Here is a 17,578-nt window from a genome sequence, read left to right on the forward strand (position 1 = left end):
TAAGAAAATTCTGCTAGATAGAAAAACTAAGTTCTAGTGTCCAACAGTACACTAGAGAAAGTAGAATTAACAATAACTTATTGCATATTTCAAAATAGCTGGAAAAGAAGAATTCGAATGCTCCCAACAGAAAGAAAAGATAGATGGGTGAGGTTCTGGGCACCCCAATCATTCTGATTTGATCATTACAGATCGTATTCCTGTATCAAAATATCCCATGTACCTCTGAAATATGTGCAACTATGATACATCTATTTTAAAGAATTAATTTAGAAAACAAATTTAAAACCTAAAAGAAAAAAAAGACTCTGAAGAGTCCCAGGCTTGCAAAGTCAGGGTTTTGTGCTGAGGGAGAAAAGAATATACTGGGGCAAAGGTCTGGTAAAAATCAAGAATTACTTACCTGTGTTCTCTGCTCACCAGACAATAATAATCAAGAAATAGTTATTTATCATTTGCAAATATCCATCTTGCTCCTCTAGTGTGATGGGAGATGTAATAACAACAGTGTTGTTTGCAACAGCTTCTCTAGTGTGATGGGAGATCGTGTTTGCATTTAGAGCCTTGGTAGGATCTCACCTATGCAAATAAACTCAATAATACATGTCACAGCAGAGAGGAGCTGGCCATTGCCAAAGAAAACCCCCAAAACTTAGCCCATGTATGCTTGAGGTTGCAATAGTTTGAATTTTTGCAATCAGACCTTGGTGATGACCTGAGCAGTAGGATATAAGTAACTCCCACATGCTTAGCGTTCCAATGGAATCAATATTCACTCATTGGCTCAAAGCTATCACACATTTCATCTTCAGCTCAACGTGTGCCTTACTTCATGGATACGCAGGCAATAAATAGAAAATTCAGAGTTCCCGGAACACCGAACTAAAATGGGAACGTAGCAAAGGAATAGTTCCTTTTTCTCTGACTTCCTGCTACTTTGTTGCTGGGGTCTGCAGTCAGAAAACTGGTTCTTCCTTTTCCTCCCTGTTGGATTTGACGATGGAATCAGATGGACTGCCAAAGTCAATATATATTAATATGCTACCACGGAATGTACTTTATGTTTCAGTGGATGCTGGTGCATTTGACAGTGTGGTAATGGAAATCGCCTTGAGAGAGCAATTGCTAGGTGCCAGGGAAAGAAGAGGCTCAGTGACTCCAACAGCAAGTAGGATTAGAACAAATTCCTCTGGGCTGTTGCAACCCCTTGGCTGCAGGGCATGGGGACGTTCAGCATCTCTGTAGCTTCTCAGCAACAGCAACACACAGATCAAGCTAAGAGCCAAGTTCCTATAACTGCAAGAGTGAAAGTACGCATCACAATTTCTCCAATATGACAGAAAATAGGGGAAAACAAAATCATCTTAGATCCCTTTAAAGAAGAATTTCTTGCAAAACAGTTTTACTCATGAAAGGGCAATGGAATCAATCAGATAGTTATTCCTTTGTATGCTTTGCTTTGAGAAATGCCAACGTTTTTCAATTTTATTATAGCGCCCTGTAAAATTAAACTCACTATTTCATCCACAGATTCAGGAATATAACTGTAAATCGTCTAACATCTGAAGCATTCTTAAAAATCACCAACTAATCTATAATTTGGGAATATTAACTGATGCCTTTCTAAATTTGGTGAACAGAATTTCTTTTGGCGAACTCTGATGAAGCTTCTGAGAAAAATTTCTGGCCACAAGTTTACTATGTCTGTACTTCATCATTGTTTTCTTTCTATGTGATTTTTTTTAAGTTCTTCATAAACTGAAGAACAAGTTGGAAGTTCACATGAGGTAAAATAAATATGGTGGTCATAATTTTCTAGCATCCCCAAACAAGATATGTTTCTTATTTACAAGGGTTGTGGCTAAACTGGATTTCCCTCAAGAGACTAGGCAACATCAACTCTATAATGCATTCCCTTTTGTTCCTGGCTTTATCGTACCATTAAAATATTTTTATTGTCATGCAAATCGGGCCACCCTGGACAATGGACTTTGACTAACAAAGAAAATAACATCAAAGCAATGTCATTAAAATAAGTTTCTGTTTGCCTGACAGCTGCCTTTTATTATAGCAAAGCTAAAATGATGGAGCTGTGTGAGTGTATCATTGGATTACTTGGTTTTTAAAGGAAAACATCTTATAAATTATGTCAACTTTCCTCAGAGCTAAGAAAATTGAAGCACATCAGGTAGATCATAATACGAGGACTATTTTAGAAGGAAGGTTCTTTTGCGTGTTTGTTTGTTTGTTTGTTTTTGCACAAACTGAAAGAGCAACCATTTCTTCAGAGAGCTGCATGCTTTACGTCCTTATATTTTTTTTCATGGGATCCTCACAGCAAACCAGTGTGTCCTCTTTCTTGTTCTTGGTTTTACAGGTGAGAAAGCTGAAATTACACAGTTAAGTGTCAAACCCCAGAGTTGAATCTAAATATGTGCCGCTCAGGGTTTGTCTAAAGTACTTTCCTGCCTGTGGAAACCACAGTATCCTTTCATTTAACTTGATTTTCAAAACAAATGTTACATAAGTAGTCATGCCCAGAAACATTAAAAGAAAAAAAAATGAGCATAAGATGTCCCCTGCTGATGTCTAATTCGATTAATGATTTTTATAGACTGGATATATTGTTATCTATCCAGCAAGCCGTCTTCTAGAACAACGGAAAGACAAGATGTGCTAAATCTCACAAAAGTGTCAAATGCATAAAATTCTAGGGCTTCCTGACTGGGTTAAAGATTTACACTGGGTGGGGTTGCCCAAGACAGAGAAGAATTGGGGAGGGGTGGGAGGCGCATAAATTTCTCTTAAGCTACTGCCTACATGGATATTATTTAGAAACAAATCAATTTGTCTAATTTATTCCAGACATTTCCTTGAACAAACAATATCCTGCAATCTTCCTCCGCTGACTCATCAGGCAGTTTGTTTATTTGCCTATTTAACTGGGTTTTCCCAAACAAAGGAGGGACCTTGCTATGCAAAGTCCTTTTCAGAAGTCGCATCCATTTTAGAAGACATGTGAAATAAAATGGAGAGAAAACCAAGGGCTGAGAAATCCTCAAAGCTGCATACATCTGGTTTTGATTTGGGTCTGTATTTTTTTTTCTCTGGTAGCTTTCGTTTTCAAAGCGGCCGGTGGGTGAAACATTTTAATTGATGCAACATTTTTCCAGTGTCCTGGTGGTCATCCCGGAAACCGTGTCGCATGGTTCTCTAAAAATGCATCGATGATAGAAACCCTGTGTCTCCTACTTTGTTCAGACACTTGCAAAAATCTTTCTGAATTGATCCCACGTGTTGTAGTGTGGCTAAGGTATCAATATTTCATAGCACTAAGATGGAACTTGGAGTAGTATCAGTTCCCCATTCCCCCAACCCCAGGCTTTACTTAGCACAGCAAGTCCTTCAGATTTGCAAGGAGTGCCCAAAAAGTCAATCAGTAAAAATAAATACAAGCTTTATTCAGTTTATACTGCATCTGAAATATTAATCTTTACAATAATTAGACTTAACTTTTTCCTCTTCTCAAGCACAGAGGGAAGCTGTCTTAGTTCATTTCAGGCTGTGTAACAGAATACCATAGTCAGGGCTTATAAACAACAGGCATTTATTGCTCACAGTTCTGGAGGCTGGAAGTCCAAGACCAAAGTGTGGCAGTTTCAGTGTCTGGTGAGGGCTTCCTGGTTCATAGACAGCACCTTCTCACTGTGTCTTCAAATGGTGGAAGGGGTCAGGGAGCTCTCTGGGGTGCATTTTATGAGGGCACTGATCCCATTCATGAGGCTCCATGCTCATGACCTCATCACTTCCCCAGGCCTCACCTCCTAGTACCTTTGGAGTTAACGTTTAAAAATAGGAATTTGAGGCGATATGGACAAGCTGCAGGTATTCAAGAATATTACATTAATTTAGGAAGATAAATAGAGGAAGGAATTTAAGTTTAGCTGCAAATGCACGCGCATGCATGCACACACACACACACACACATAAACACAAGTTTTCTCATTTTTTTGAAAGCTAGCTCCCCATAGGCAGAGATCTGCAGAAGATGAGACTCTGGACTTGATAATGTGTTATAATTCTCCCAAATGCTGCTTTATGAATTTGGATGCTATGCTACTAGCTGAAAAAAAGGTCAGCATTTTTATAATCTGATTTTATAATCTTATGAAGTTCAGCGTTTTATAATTATTTTTGACAAAATTTTTTATAACTTAACCACAACCTTCTTTATTTTTCTTTTCTTTTTTCCTTTTTTTTTTTTTTTTTTTTGAGACAGAGTCTCCCTCTGTTGCCCATGCTGGAATGCAGTGGTGCAATCGTGGCTTACTGCAGCCTAGACCTCCCAGGCTCAAGAGATCCTCCTGCCTCAGCCTCACAAGTAGCTGGGACTACAGGTGTGTGCCATTATGCCCAGCTAATTTTTTAAAATTATTTGTAGAGATGAGGTCTTACTAGGTTGCCCAAGCTGGTCTCAAACTCCCAGGCCTTTTTCCTTTCTTTTCTGCTTCTTGTTAACCAAACTACAGAAATGTTATATTTACTTACTATGTTATTTTTTTCTCCATACCTTTGATCTTGACCTTTTTCTGTTTTGGACTTCAGACCCTTGCAAACAGCAAAGACCTAGATTTTTTTCAATCTCATCTGAGAGTTCATGTCTACTAAGATATATTTTCAGATCATTTATATTTATTATAGTTGATAACAGTTTTACGATGTATTTCTTGTATTCGATTTTGTACATTCTATTAACCATTCATTTTCTTTGTTTTGACAATTTCTATTTGCTGATACCTAAGTGGGGCTTTTTAAAAGTTTTTTTTCTTTTTTGAGAAAGCTGTTTTCAATTTTTATTCTTTTATGGACTGGCAAGAAATTTAATATGCATAGTACCATTCACAGGAAATAAAATAAAGCTAATATTTATACTGTCCTTCCAAACAAAGAAATAACTTGTTTTAGCTCTGACCATTGCATTTCTCTCCTACAAGCTATTGTGACCTTTAATTTTAGTTCCACCTTCCTTTTAGACCCTCACTAGAGAATCACTTGAACCGGAGGCTACAGTGAGCCGAAATTGTGCCACTGCACTCCAGCCTGGGTGACAGAGTGAGACTCCATCTCAAAAAATAAAAAAATAAAAAAATAAAAGATGGACCCTCAATGGAGGTATCCTCTTATTATTAGTGCAGCATGGTGATGGTGTTTTATATGGCTGACACTAGTTTTGATTTAACTCTGGTTCCTCTGTTTTTCTGAAGACCAGTATTTTTTTTTATTACTTAACTTGTATTTTAAGTACAGGTGTACAGATGCAGGTTTGCTATATGGGTGAACTTGTGTCATAGGGATTTGTTGTCACCCAGGTACTAAGCCTGGTAGCCATTAGCTGTTTTTCCTGATCCTCTCCCTCCTCCCACTCTCTACCCTCCAAAAGGCCCTAGTGTCCCTTGTTTCCCTGTATGTGTCCATCAGTTCTCATCATTTAGCTCCCACTTGTAAGTGAGAGCATGCAGAATTTTTTTTTTTCTTTTCCTGCATTAGTTTGCTAAGGATAATGGCATCCGGCTCCATCCATGATCCCACAAAGGACATGATCTGGTTCTGAATTCAGTCTGTCATTGATGGGCATTTAGGTTGTGTATTACTCCGTTTTCACATTGCTATAAAGAACTTCCCTGAGACTGGGAAAGAGATTTAATTGACTCACAGTTCCGCATGGCTGGGGAGACCTCAGGAAACTTACAATCATGGCGGAAGGCAAAGGGGAAGCAGGCCACCTTCTTCACAAGGTCTCAGGAAATAAAGGGTGCAGGGAAAACTACCACTTTTTTATTTTCTTGAGACGGAGTTTCGCTCTTGTGCCCAGGCTGGAGTGCAGTGGTGTGATCTCGGCTCACTGCAACCTCCGCCTCCCAGGTTCAAGCGATTCTCCTGCCTCAGCATCCTGACTAGCTGGGACTACAGGCGCTCACCACCAAGCCCAGCTAATTTTTGTATTTTTAGTAGAAACGGGGTTTCACCATGTTTTCCAGGCTGATCACGATCTCCTGACCTCAAGTGATCCGCCTGCCTTGACCTCCCGAAGTGCTGGGATGACAGGCGCGAGCCACTGCGCCTGGTCGGAAAACTGCCACTTTTAAACCATCAGATCTCATAAGAACTTCCTCGCTATCATGGGAACAGCATGGGGGAAACCGCCATCATGATCCAATTACCTCCCTCCAGGGCCCTCCCTCTACACGTGGGGATTATGGGGTTTCCAGTTGGAGGTGAGATTTGTGGGGGGGGGGGGGGCACAGGGCCTAGCTATATCAGGCTGATTCCATGGATGCCCCGTATTCCCTGCATCTTCTGCCGTCCTCCAGCTTCGGTACCTCTCTCCCTGTAGAGCATCTTTGAGTAGTTACAACAGTGAGTCCAGGTAAGTGGAAAACGCTCTGGCTCCAAGGTGGTGCATTTATTTCCTGCTTCCTCTGGAAGAGCTGAGCGCAGCGCAGAGCCCTCCACAGTCAGGAATTCCCCTTGAGGGCTCTGAAGACCTTTTCGCATTGTTCCCAGGGCCCTCCCAACCCTGCTGGAGTGTCTTCTCCAGGTCATGCAGGATGTCTGGGGGCCACCTGGCTGGCTTGTTGAAGGATTTTTCTTTGTTTTAGGGGCTCCCATATTTTTCCTGAGTGTTGTGTATTGGTTTTTAGCTATACTCTTTGACTGGAAGAAAGAAATTCTGTGGAGGATCTGAGAAAATAATCAACCATTGTTTGTTTAAATATGGCTGAGCCCTGCCCTCTCCCAGCAGCCCTTCAGGGGCGTTGAGTAAAAGTTTTGGCAACATCACCTCCTTTGTTCTGTGGCTTTGAAACTCATTTTCATATTTGCCATGTCAGAACTTCTTGGAGCTTGGAATTATCTCCCGGCTTCTGAATTTGCTTTTTGGTTCACGTAATCCTTTGGGTTATTTGGTTATTTTGACAAATATGTGTGTGTGTACACACAAATATATATACACAGACACGTGTATTTGTAAATATATATGTGCATAAGTGTATATATACTCATATGTTTATATGATCATTTAAGTATATATATGCTTACAAATATATAGGTATGTGTACATATCTACACATGTGTATTTCTAAGTATATATGTACATATGTGTATATATACTTGTATGTTTATATGCTTATATAAGTATATATACATATATTTACAAATACATATATTTGTACATTTAGACATCAGTATTTGTAAATATATGTGTATATATACTTATGTGATCTATATATTTAGAAATACATATATATGTTTACATATATACATATATACACATATGTGTATTTGTAAGCATATGTGTACATATGTTAATACTTATGTTTATATGCTTATGTAAATATATATGCCTGCATATTTACAAATATGTATGTATACACATTATACAAATATGTGTATTTGTCAGTATGTATGTACATATGTGTTTATACTGATATATTTATGTAAGTGTACATACATATAATTTACAAATACATATGTGTATATACCTATATACCTATGTATTTACAAATACACTTGATTGTCTTAAAAATCCCATTGTTCTTTATTATTATTTCAATTAACAAATTTAAAAGATATATATTTATGGGATACAACATGATGTTTTGCTATGTGCACACTGTGGAACTGCTACATCAAGGCAAGAAATATATCCATCACCTTTCATACTTATCATTTGAGGGAAGGGTGGAAATCTTTAAAGGGTGTTCCTTTAGCAATTTCCAAATATACCAGGCATTGTTATTAACTATCATCCCCATGTTGTATAACAGATCTCCTGAACTTACTCTTCCTAACTGAAATGTTGTGTTCTTTGTACATCTCCCCTTTTTAATATTTTTTCCCCAGAGGACTTTGTCTCTGTTTTCACTGTGATCTCAGCATCTTTTCATGTTTCAATTCCTTCCAAATTAGGGGTTTCACCTTCTGCTGCAGACTGCTGTCCAATCAGCTGATGTTCTCTGGGGACACACCTGCCCTTTGCTGAGGTTGTGGATGGGAACTCATTGTGAGATTTTTTTGCCATGTGTAGATGGGCTCTGCAAGGTTGCAAGAAACAAAGTCAAAAAAGGGTGCAAGGTTCACATGTTTTTCACGTTTGAAAAAGCAAGTTTAAATTTTTTAAATTTTTTTACTGACGTATAATGATTAAGTCAGAGTATTGGGGGTATCCATCACCAGGAGTATTTTTAATTTCTTTCTTTTTTTTTTTTTTTTTGAGACAGGGTCTCACTTTGTTGCCCAGGCTGGAGTGCAGTGGTTCAATCATAGCTCACTGCAACCTGTACCTCCTGGGCTCAAGTGATCCTCTTGCCTCAGCCTCCTGAGTAGCTGGAATTGCAGGTGTGCACCACCACACCCAGCTAATTTTTAATTTTAAATTTTAATTTAAAAAATTTTTTTGTAGAGATGAGGGTCCTGCTATGTTGCTCAGGCTGGTCTTGAATTCCTGGGCTCAAGGGATTGTCCCATGTCAGCCTCCCAAATGGCTGGGATTACAGGTGTGGGCCACTGGGCCCAGCCCTGTGTTGGTAATCTCCTGTATTGTCATCTCCTCTTCCAGCTACTTTGAAATATACAATATATTATTGCTAACTACAGTCACCCCACTCTGCAAGACAGATGCCTCTTATTTTTACTCATATGTGGTAGCTTTAAAAATTGACCTCATGATGGGAGGATCACCTAAGCCTTGGAGAGGTCAAGGTTGCAGTGAGCTGTGATCGTGCCACTGCCCTCCAGCCTGGGTGACATAGCAAGACTGTCAAAAAAAAAAAAAAAAAAAAAAAAACCCTCATGGAGATAGAGAGCAATATGATAGATTCCAGAGGCTGGAAAGGGTGTGTGGGTTGGAGGCAGAATAAAGAAAGGTTGGTGAGTATAAGCCCCAATGTTTGATAAAAAAAATTTTTTTAGAATTATCCCAATTCCGGGAATTTGTGGAAAGGGGGCAAAATCCTCACTGTTCTACCAGTGCTTGGATGTCTGCATGGGCTGAACCATGAGAGACCAAGCTTAGGCACTTTGGTTGAACTTGGCCGGGGGATACCTCTTCCCTGGAATTTGCAGACATGACCCCACTTGTGTTCCAGCAAACTGCCCAGACATCTGCAGACCTTACTGCTCTGGATCCTGACTGTTTTCCAGTTCCCCTCTGGGCCAGACCTGTTGCAAATATGCAGGATGGACCCTAAGAAAAATGTCACTGAATTGAGAGGCAGTCCTTCAAATACAAAGCAACCTCTCCAGTAGGAATGCTGTGCTGAATTCATGAACATCTCTAAGTTCTTAGAGCATCAGAAAATCTGCACGAAAATTCATCTGTCTTCCTCGGGAATGGCAGTGAAGGGCTAATGCTTTCATTTGACTTCTCCAGAACTGAGCTGAGCAATTGCATGGTCCAGGCTGTGACAACTGTCACATGGAGAATGGTGACAGCCCAAGGGATACATAGAGAAGCTAAATGTGGAGTGGGGATGTTCTTGAAGACAGAACCAGCCCTAATGCACATACCCCAGACATGAGCGATTCACACCAGAGCAACGGCTCCAGCATGAATGTGGCTTTAGAATGAATCCGTGGGTACATGGTTGGTGCCAGCCCCTTTGTTTGGTGCCATCATATCCATGACTTCTCAGGCACATTCTGTGTTTGCTGCTGCTGCAGATCCCACTCGCCAAACAGATCCACATTCAAATGAACATAGGAGGTCCCCACACCCTCCACCCCATCAAAACTGGAGCTCTTACTCCAAAGACATTGGACACTCCTGGTCCCAGCTAATTTCTGCTGCTGCCTCTTGCACAACCCAAAGACGTGTAAGCCAAGACTTGATTGTGGAACCTAAGAGAGAAGACAAGCTCTTCATGATAACCTGCCTACCACCACCAGCTCTAGGTCCACAGGACTGATGCCTCATAAGGTAATGGAGCTCATGAATGTGGGTTGTACCTTCTGGGTGTTTTGCTACCTTGCATGTCAAGCTCTGCAGCCTTCCAGATCCCCTTGTTCTCTGACTGAGAAAGGGAAAAGGAAGCGGCTGAACATTCCTGCAGTGATATTGCTACAGTCTGAATGTCTGTGTCCTCTCCCAAATGCACATGTTGTGATTGAATCCTGTGATAGCTATTAGTGAGTGTCAACTTGATTGGATTGAAGGATGCAAAGTATTGTTCTGGGTATGGCTGTGAGTCAGTGGACTGAGAAAGGCAGACCCACCCTCAATCTGGGTGGGCACAATTTAATCAGCTGCCAGTACAGCCAGAATAAAAGCAGGCAGAGGAACGTGGAAAGACTAGACTGGCTGAGTCTTCTGGCCGCCATCTTTCTCTGGTGCTGGATGCTTCCTGCCCTCAAACATCAGACTCCAAGTTCTTCAGCTTTTGGACTCTTGGACTTACACCCGTGGTTTGCCAGGCACTTTCAGGCCTTCAGCAACAGACTGAAGGCTGCCCCCTTGGCTACCCTACTTTTGGGGTTTTAGGACTTGAACTGGCTTTTTTGCTCCTCAGCTTGCAGGTGGCCTTTTGTGGGACTTCACCTTGTGATCATGTAAGTCAACACTTTTTAATAAACTCCCTTTCATAGACACATCTATCCTATTAGTCCTGTCCCTCTAGAGAATCCTGACTAATACAAATCTGAAATGTGATAGTATGGAGAGCTGAAGCCTTTGAGAAGGGGTGAAATGATGAGGACTCCAGCCTTATGAATGGGATTCGTGCCTTTATAAAAGAGACTTCCTTCCACAATGTAAAGATGCAGCAAGAAAGCACAATCTTGGAAGCAGAGAGTGAGTCCTCACCAGACACTGAATCTGCCATGCCTTGACCTTGGACTTCAGCCTCCACAGCTGTCAGCAATAAATGTCTGTTGTTTATAAACCATCCAGGCTGTATTAGTCTGTTCTTACGCTGCTAATAGAGACATTCCCAAAACTAGATAATTTATGAAGGAAAGGTTTAATTGACTCACAGCTCCACATGGCTGGGGAGGCCTCACAATCATGATGAAAGACCAACGGACGTCTTACACCGCCACAGGCAAGAAGCAAGCTTGAGCAGGGAAACTCCTCCTTATAAAACCATCAGATGTTGTGAGACTTATTCACTACCGTGAAAGCAGCACAGGAAAGACCCAGCCCCATGATTCAATTACCTCCTGCCCCACCGGGTCTTTCCCATGATAATGGGAATTGCGGGAACTACGGACATGCACAACCACACCCGGCTAATTTTTGTAATTTTAGTAGAGATGGGGTTTCACCATGTTGGCCAGGCTGGTCTTGAACTCCTGACCTCAAGTGATCCATCCACCTCAGCCTCCCAAAGTGCTGGGATTACAGGTGTGAGCCACAGCGCCTGGCCTAGGTTAAATTTCAAAGTGCCCTGGAGGACGAAATCCATTCAGGTGTTCGAGGAGTCTTATAATTTTATTTTTGGCTTACAAATGGCACATTAAAGTTTTAGCAATGACAGTGACAGAATAAAAGATCTTGTTAATTATGATAACCTTGTAGTTTTCCTCTGGGACATGTACTGTCTATAGGAGTTTTAATTTCCATATGGTCTTTTTATTGCTCAGAATTGCTGGCTTCTTAACTTACTTGGGAACTTGTTTCAGGATGAACACTCATGACAAAAGCAGGGATGTCTATAGTTTCTTGAAAACTTTAGTTTTCCACCTAATTTCTGTGCTGACATCTCTACTTTCTCCGTGCTGTTTGTCTGATATATTCACCAAAATATTAGATATAATGGGGTCTGGTTAATCATCATCCATCCCAACTTTTCATAAAATTTTAAGCTCCAATACCCAAAAAATTAAAACCAAAAACTAAAATAAAGACATCATTCAAGTTCTTGGATTCTAACTAGGATAAACACTTCGCCAACCTTTATCTGTTATTAAGCAGTTATAGACCTATGCCTCAAATCTAAGAGACTGTCAAGAACTAATTTTTTGGCTGGACACCATGGCTCCCACCTGTAATCCCAGCACTTTGGGAGGCTGAGATGGGAGGATCGCTTAAGCCCAGGAGTCCAAGACCAGCCTGGGCAACATGGTGAAACCCCAACTCTACTAAAAATACAGAAATAAGTTCGGCATGGTGGTGTGCACCTATAGTCCCAGCTACTCGAGAGGCTGAGGTGGGAGGATCGCTTGAGCCTGGGAGGTCGAGGCTGCAGTGAGCTATGACTGCACCACTGCACTCCAGTCTGAGTGCAGACTGAGACCCTCATCTTAAAAACAAAAAACTGTTTTTTTTCTACCAATTCTGTGGTATTTGAACTTAAAAAAATAATAATAAAACCCTCTTGGTCTCAATTTCCTCATCTGGACCAGATCATCTCCAAAGCTTTCTCCAACTCTAGTGACACGTGTATGATTCTATTACTTAATTTCCGAGCGTAAGAGGAACTGTAAATGGATTTGTTTTCCCTGTCTTTAATCTGCTTCCTCTGTGAACACTTTTCAACTTTGAATTTTGAAATCATGATAGATTCAACAGTGCTGCAAAAGAGTATAAGGCATTCCCTCTCATGAGTTTTTAAAAAAATAATGTAATATTTATTGGAGAGAGATGCACTAATATATAAATTACTGAAATTAGCTGGTAATGTACTTTGTCTTCGGAAATGTTTTATTGTTTCCTCTATACTTCTATTCCCCCAAATCCCATAACGTATCACCTTGCATTATTTATCAACAAGATCAATCTCAATCAAAGAGCAAGATTGGCTATTATGTAACAATGGCAGCAAATAATGTGTTCAAATGTGGGTTTGTATGTAGAAAAATTGGTAGGGCCAAAGATTTAGGTTTACAAATAATCCTGTTAGAGGTGATATTGAAGTCATTTTGGAAGAAAGCATTGTGAAGTAAGCCCATTTAGGGAAGATGGAAACAAGGTGATTAAAGTCAGGAATGCTTTTACGAGCAATAAGTACTAAAAGCAAATTAGGAAAACAGGGTATCAAGAAGCATTCCATGGCATGATTGTTAGTAAAATAGAGAAGAGTGAACTTCTGGGTGTAAATCTATTGATAAATACTATAGAAGCAAAAAGGGGCTTGAAGACAGACCAGCCAGACGTGGTGGCTTATGCCTGTAATCCCAGCACTTTGGGAGGCTGAGGCAGGAGGATCATTTGAGTTTAGGAGTTCAAGACCAGCCTGGGCAACATAGTGAGACTGCCATCTCTACAATAATTTAAAAAAAAAAAATAGCCAGGTATGGTGGTGCATACCCATAGTCCCAGCTACGCAGGGGGTGGGACTGAGATGGGAGGATCACTTCAGCCCAAAAGGCTGAGGATGCAGTAAGCCCTGATCATGCCACTGCACCCCAACCTGGGTGACAGAGGGAGACCTTGTTTCAAAAGGGAAAAAAAAAGAAAGAAAAAGGAAAAGAAAGGTCAAGTAAAAATTCATAGGAAGAGATGATGAAATCATAGAATAGAAATGGAAGCTTTAAAGAGAATGATACCTCAGCTTTCTGAAACTGCCTTTGCAAAAATTATATCAGTGAAAAAAATTACGGCAGTGGGGGAGATCCCACCTAGCTAACCCTCCTCTTGCCTTTAGCCTCCAACCTGCAAGACATTTTGCTTATAGTTTAAGTGATAATAGGACTTCCGCAAAACTCAACTGCCTTTGTAAAGCAAATGAGAGATCACCAGGCTAGGCCAGAGGAGTCTGAATTCTGCTAAAGTGCAGACATAAATGATTGGCAGCCATTATTCCAGAGGTCACAAGCTTTGCAACTTCCCCAATTACTCCTGCAGATAACATCACCATTGCAGAACAGAAGGACTGGCCTTTTGAGACGTCTTTTCGAGTGTTTTTGCATTTCTGACACCCATGACAACACCTGGACCCACAGACTGAGGGCTTCACACTCCTATGGCCCCACCCAGGAGCAACTCAGCCCTGGAGGACAGTTTCAGCTCCCTGTGATTTCATCTCTGACCCAACCAAACAGCAGCAGGCACCCATTGCCTAGCCACACAGACTCCTCTCCCAAACTACCTTGAAAAAACCCTAGCCTCCAATTTTTCTGTAATAACCTTGTCTCCCATGTGGCATGGTTGACCTTGTGTCTATTAAGCTCTTTATTTCAATGTCATGGTCTCAGCAAATTGGTTTTGTCTGTGCAGGGGGGTAGAAAGAACCCATCATGCAGTTACATCTCCACTTGACAAATATTTATTTCCCTGAGCCCTCATTGAGTTCCGAGGCTGAGATTGTGAGGTATTAGAAGCCACGCTCTGTTTAACACCCTTACACATATAATCCAGCCATCTCACTTCTGGGTATAGATCCAAAATAATTGAAATCAGTGTGTTGAAGAGATATTGGCACTCTCATGTTCACTGAAGCATTATTTATAATAGGTGAGATGTGGACACCATGCCAATGTCTATGTGCAGATGAATGGATAAAGAAAATGTGCTTGTCCAGCCCTGGTGGCTCATGCCTGTAATCCCAGAACTTGCACAGGCTGGGGCAGGAGGACCACTTGAGGCCAGGTGTTTGAGAGCAGCCTGGACAACACAGTTAGACCCCCTCTCTTAAAAAAAAAAAGTTTTTAAATTAGTTGGGCATCATGGCATGTGCTTGTAGTCCCCAGTTACTCAGGAGGCAAAAGTGGGAGTATATTGCTTGAGCCCAGGAATTCGACACTGCAGTAAGCTATGATCATGCCACAGCACTCCAGCCGGGGCAACAGAGCAAGACCCTGTCTCTAAAAAATGAAGATGAGGAAGAAGGAAGAAGAAGAAGGAGGAGGAGAAGAAGGAGGAGGAGGAGAAGAAGGAGGAGGAGAAGGAAGATGAGGAGGGAAGAAAAGAAGAAGGAGGAGGAGGAGGAGGAGGAAAGTAGAAAATGGAATGACCTACATAAAATTTGGAAGTGCAATGCTTTTTGGTAACCAAACATCTACCAAGGCCAAGCCGATTCTCACTCTTCTACTTTGAGGGTACGTGATCTTGGAAAAGTTATAGAACTTTCATTAGTCTCAGCTTCTTCATTCAAAACTCAAAGCTCTAATTTATCTTCTATAAGATGAGTAAAATGAGGGAAACTGTCACAGTTGGAAGGGGCAAGAATTGAGACCATGCAGTAGAGATTCTTGAGTCCAGGTGAGCATCAATCACTCCCATGGTCACTTAAGGACCCTGTCAATACACAGCCATTTCCACTCTAGTGAGCTTCTCTAGGGCTATACTGCACAGCATCCACCATGCTCCTTCCAATTCAAGACACAGCTCCCAAACCCACTACATGGCTGTCGTACTGCACCTGGTCACTCCATTTTGCTTCTCTTCTTTTTTCTTTCCAACCTTTATTTTAGGCTCAGAATGTCCACGTGCAGGTTTGTTACATGGGTAAATTGCATGTCGAGGGAGTTTGGTGTCCAGATTATTTCATCATCCAGGTAGGAAGCATAGTACCCAGTAGGTAGTTTTTCAATCCTCTCCCTCCTCCCCGCCTGCACCCTCAAGTAGCCCCCAGTGTCTGTCGTTCCCAACTTTATGTCCATGAGCACCCAAGGTTTAGCTCCTACTTAGAAGTGAAAACAAGCAGTACTTGGTTTTGTGTTCCTACATTAATTTACTCAGGATAACGGCCTATAGCTGCATCTATGTTGCTGCAAAGTATTCCAGGGTGTTTATGTACCACATTTTCTGTATCTAGTCCACCGTTGATGGGCATCTAGGTTGATTCCATGTTTTTGCCATTGTGAATAGTGTCACTCTATTTTCCACCCTCAAATAAAACTATGAATTTATTCTATTGTGTCCCTCCCATTCCACTGTAATGTTTTTTCTTCCATTTCTCATCTAAAGCAAAATCATTTTCCCTCTCTTCTCCATGGCCCCATCTTCCCACGGTCTTTCAGCACACCGTTTCCATCCACAGTGAGGTCAGGAGGAGGTAGTTACCATGACTCCCTGCTGATGTTTATGCCTCTGCTTTTGTAATAAAGCACATCATTGGAAGTCCATGTCTTCCAACCATGCCACGTTCTACAGTTCTTGTTTGCCTCACAAACATCTGCTCACTGTCAGACGTCTGGAGTTTCAATCAATCCGTAAAAGTGAAGGGGGCTGCTCTGCTGTGGCCCTTTATGGCAAAGAGCTCTGAGCTCTGAGCCGGGAACATCTGGAGTTGCATATTTGATCGGGAGAGCCTATTGCAAAGTGACTACATTGCAGTGAAAGGAAAACAGGGACATCACACCTCATTTCTCATGTGGATGGAAATCTGGACTCTCGTAGAAGCTGAAGAGTGGAATACTCTTGGCTAGCTCCTAGAGCCTAGCTTTCATCTCTGGCCAAAGATCCATATAGCAAAACATTCTCTTTGCTTTCTATTCCTTGCTTTGACAGATTTCTGGAAGGAGCTTTTTCATTGAGTAAATGCGGACAATAAATTTCTCATCAAAGGCAAAATGGGTTTTGTGACTATTACCCATGTTTTCTCTAGTTTGCATCAAATAAACTGGGTTTCCAATGGCCATTAATTCTCCCAGAATAGAGACACTCATATAGTTGCTGGTATAGTGAAAAGGAAAAAAAAAAAGGCCCATCATTCAGGATTTTTATAGTCAAATCTCTGTTCATTTTATCACTAACAGTATGCCATAATCTCAGTATACGGTAGTATTATTTTCACTATACTGGAAAATGGAAGATTACAGTGAGAAAACTGTGTTCTACAGACATAAGAGGACTGCTCACTTAGTTTCATGTGAGTTGCTTTCTAATAACATTGCAGGAGGCTATTTTGCTTCTGCTCTGTTCTATTCTCTTATGCCATGCTCTTCTGAGCACCTACATTTCTGAACTGGTGTTTATGTTTAGGAAAATCTCTTGTAATGGAAAGAATAAAACTCTACTAACAAAAGCTAAGGAGTTCAATCACATATTCTTGTAGTATCAGCAATAATGACATCATCCCTTTGTATTTACTGGCAGTGATAAATCTTAACAATTTAAGTAAAACTAACAAAGTAAATCTAACAGAATCTAACAATTAAAGTAAAAACTGGATTTAGGGTAGCAAACATAAGAAAGACCTGAGGATCATACAAAACTATCCCTTTGATCTTCCTTCTCCATCTTTCCCCACAGGAGTGGCCAGAATTGTGAATGAGAATAAGAGCTATGCCTCCTTCCTCCCTCAACAGTAAAATGGTGCAGAATAAATTTAATGTGGAAAAAAAATGGAGATAAATGCATGACCTGGGATATTATCCAGTGGAGCCACAAGAAGTCTTTCAAACCAGTGACAATGGAATAAATACAGTGCAGCCTATGGATTAGAGTAAATGGAAACTTTTCAATTAGGAGAATAGAAAGCTTGCCTTGTGGGTCAGAGCTTTAAATCTCTTTGTGTTATGCTGCGTTTCCATTGTTGCACCATCTATAATATTTTGATTATTTGGATATAGAGGAAAGTGTAACCTCTTAGCCTGCAAGAAATAGCATATAGCATCATACAACTCACTAAACAAATAA

Source organism: Theropithecus gelada, chromosome X (assembly GCF_003255815.1).
Source record: "Theropithecus gelada isolate Dixy chromosome X, Tgel_1.0, whole genome shotgun sequence".
In the NCBI taxonomy this organism is placed as follows: Eukaryota; Metazoa; Chordata; class Mammalia; order Primates; family Cercopithecidae; genus Theropithecus; species Theropithecus gelada.